Raw genomic sequence first — 3,929 nt, forward strand, 5'->3', positions numbered from 1 at the left:
TGAACCCTTTTTATTTGTGTTTAAAGGTGTTGCTTATTTATTCTCCAGTGTTTATAGCCATCTTATGTAAAGATTTCTTCTCTTTGATACCTTTATTGCATATGAGTTGTTTTTTCATCTTTTATTGTTTGTTGTTGGTCCTTGATTTAATCTGGTTAAGAGTAAGTTGCACTTTGTTATTCTGGGATAAACGATGGTTTGGCAATGCTATTGGTTCTTCATGAGTTCAGAGGAGGATTTCTGATATTATTTTCTTGTTAAATAGTCATGACAGTAAGATTCTTGTATCTGTTCGCCGTGAGGAGCAATGGGGCATTGCACACTTATGTGTACTGCTACCTGATTATGGTTGGTCTTTTGTATAAAGGCCTTGCTATAATTTTTATGGTCCTTCTTCCCTAAGGTGTATTATGAATGTTTTTCCGAGCTATGGAATGTATTCCTAATCCTGATCTATAGAACTGCCTTTCTGAACTTGATGTCTAAGTTTTACTGGACAATGCTTATTTGGATAGACGCTCATGGGTTAAGTTATTTGATGCATTACTTTCACTATCAAATTGTTCGGTACTTTGAGGATTTGGCTGCATACTGTATTGTTTTGTATTTGGTGGACTGGACCAAGAGCGCACAGAGGGAGATCTTCTCTGCCGCACTGACAACAGCAATAGAGAAAATCCAGTCCACGGTGCCACCAATGAGAAAGGTAAACACAAGCTTTTGGAATATGGATTTTCAGAACATAGTCAAATTTTCGTCCATCCCGGTAACTTGCTCTAGCGTTCTTCCTTTGTGCTGTGGATTATCAGAACATAGTCAAATTCTGTGACACACACACAACCAAGACATACCATTGGACTGTACAGGAATAATGGGATGCCGTCATTTGTTACTCGACCTAGCCTTGCTGCTTGAGCAAGTTGCCCCTGGTAAGCTTGTTTCTCTTCCTCGTTAGATTTGTATGCGTATGCTGCCCTGCGAGACAAATTTATCCGTGATGCATGTCAGATCTATCCTCTCTTCGTCGTATACTTACTGTACTAGATTAAATAAATGTGGGTTCAAGCACACAACTAGACTGTACTGTAGCTTTGAACAAAGTGATGGATGCGTATTTTTGTGTAGCTCTGGACAGAGCCCAGACATTTTGGTTGCATTACATGCGATTAAATAAATGTGGGGTTCAAGCACACAACTAGACTGTACTGTAGCTTTGAACAAAGTGATGGATGCGTATTTTTGTGTAGCTCTGGACAGAGCCCAGACATTTTGGTTGCATTCCATGCTTTATATTTATCAAATGATTATGACATGGCTCATTTCAGTCGTCATGTGTGGTTGCTAGGTTTGGTTCCCTGATGCGCACCGGTGGTGCGCGATAGAGTGTGCACGTGGGATTCTTCTTCCACTCTGATGCCTCCCGCCCTGCCCCTCCGGTGGCATCAGTTCCTCTTTCAGTTCTGCATCTCTGCTGGTAAACCCCTGGTTCCCTCTCTGCTGTCTATGTTGACCGGAAAACATCAAATGTGGACAAGTGGCACTAGAATCTGTTCTGTCTAGATTCTTATGTTTTTTGGGAACATACTAAACTAAGTTGCAGTTTTACATGTAAATATTTGAAGAAAATCATATTATGTCTCTTATGTGATCTCAGAGCACTTTTACCTTCATTTTGAAAATGCATTTGTCTTTATATGTGTTGTATAAAAGGAATACATGAAGGCACAAGCAATCAAAAAATACATTACCGATATCACATAAGAGACATGATTTGATTTTTTGAAATATAAATAGAAGATAAAGTCCATATCACTTTTTCAGCCCCATTCAAAGCCTGAGCGATCTATAATTTTACAGTATACACACCCCCAAAATATAGAAAAAAAATGTATGGAAATGTCTCTTAAATTGCAAGCCTAATGCTAGGAAAATGGACTTATATCATTTTTTTCAACTTCTCCAGGTTGGTCGGCCGGTGCGGCGCAAATCTGGTTCGACGAGGTCGTTGACGACCTGCTGCGGGAGTGGGACAATGGGATCAGCTCCAGGAGGTCCGGGGCACGCCGTTGCCGCTCGTGTAGCAGAAGTCTAACTGCTCCGAGGTGATGATTTCCCTGGTTATTACTCACTCGGTGATGTTCTGAACCACAATGGTGTTGTTGCCTCGACAATGAGTTCCTCAACTTACGTGACTGATGAGCTGGGGCGTGAAGATCATGGCTCTTATGATTTGTATACAGACCTTACTACTGTATTGTACTGGGGTAGAATGCCTCTATGAAGGTGTTTTGACCCTCTATGAATGCTTATTTTTATGTTGTACATTATTTGTAGTCGGATTGTGCCTGTCCAAAATTGCTGGTATGTGGTTACTGTAAGATATAGTACGTGTTAATCGTTAGATTCAATATGATGCTAATTCCCCTGTGCGTGACACTTGATTATGTTGTGTATAATTGATCCTTGCACACATTTAGGATATATAAAATTAGATCGGTTGATACATGAAGAACTCTTCTCTATGATGAACTGTCATGCAGGCATCACTCTGGGTAATTTCTGAAACAAATTGAGATACACTAATTCAGTACCATTTGGCTAAAACGATAGAGAAATTCTTAACGATTGAGATACACTTATGTATTGTATATAAATGACTGCTCTAATCTTAATCTATTGAACAACGCTGCTTTTGGTTTATTCCTTTCTGTCGAGCCTGCTTACTTTATTTGAACAATTCATGAGTTCAAATATTTGATGAATTACTTTCCGTGCCAAACAATGCACATTATATTGTTCGGATTTTGCGGCTCAAATGATTATTCATATTTGGTTGCCTGTCGTTTGGTGGGCAACGCGTGGCAAGCCGCGTCACCAAAGCATCGATTCCTACTAACTTAGCATTACGGACTTGATCAAAACGTTGGGACCGGCACCCTTGCGCCAATGCGCGATCCCGATCTAGTCTGTAGATGGTTGTAGCCCTGTTTGTTTTGTTCTGAAAAAATGAATGAAAACACATACCCATAAAATAGAAAAGAAAAGAGACACAAGCAGGCATCACTCTGGGTAATTTCTGAAACAAATTGAGATACACTAATTCAGTACCATTTGGCTAAAACGATAGAGAAATTCTTAACGATTGAGACACACTTATGTATTGTATATAAATGACTGCTCTAATCTTAATCTATTGAACAACGCTGCTTTTGGTTTATTCCTTTCTGTCGAGCCTGCTTACTTTATTTGAACAATTCACGAGTTCAAATATTTGATGAATTACTTCCCGTGCCAAACAATGCACATTATATTGTTCGGATTTTGCGGCTCAAATGATTATTCATATTTGGTTGCCTGTTGTTTGATGGGCAACGTGTGGCAAGCCGCGTCACCGAAGCATCGATTCCTACTAACTTAGCATTACGGACTTGATCAAAACGTTGGGACCGGCACCCTTGCGCCAATGCGCGATCCCGATCTAGTCTGTAGATGGTTGTAGCCCTGTTTGTTTTGTTCTGAAAAAATGAATGAAAACACATACCCATAAAATAGAAAAGAAAAGAGACACAAGTAGGCTGGACATACAGTGTAGCCCACTAATAGCCCATATAGATGGCCCAGACAACGCATGTATACAGAGAAAACTGCCCTACCGAGCAAACTAGACAACGCATACACGTACAGAGACAAAATTATATCTCATTCAGCTGAGGTCTAGGCACTGCCTGTTTTGTATGTAGTACTAGGGATGTAGAATAAATTATTCTATACTCACACTTATATAAGCGTTTGTGTGAGGTGCAAGCCACAACTTTGTAGTACATGTTTTGCTGCGTATGATCTTGCCAAACACTGCAAAAGTTTTGGCCAGAGAGCCTTTTCCTCGAAGTTAAAATTAGCGACATTTCGCAGATATGGCACACACCGCT

This window comes from Triticum aestivum, chromosome 7A (assembly GCF_018294505.1).
Source record: "Triticum aestivum cultivar Chinese Spring chromosome 7A, IWGSC CS RefSeq v2.1, whole genome shotgun sequence".
In the NCBI taxonomy this organism is placed as follows: Eukaryota; Viridiplantae; Streptophyta; class Magnoliopsida; order Poales; family Poaceae; genus Triticum; species Triticum aestivum.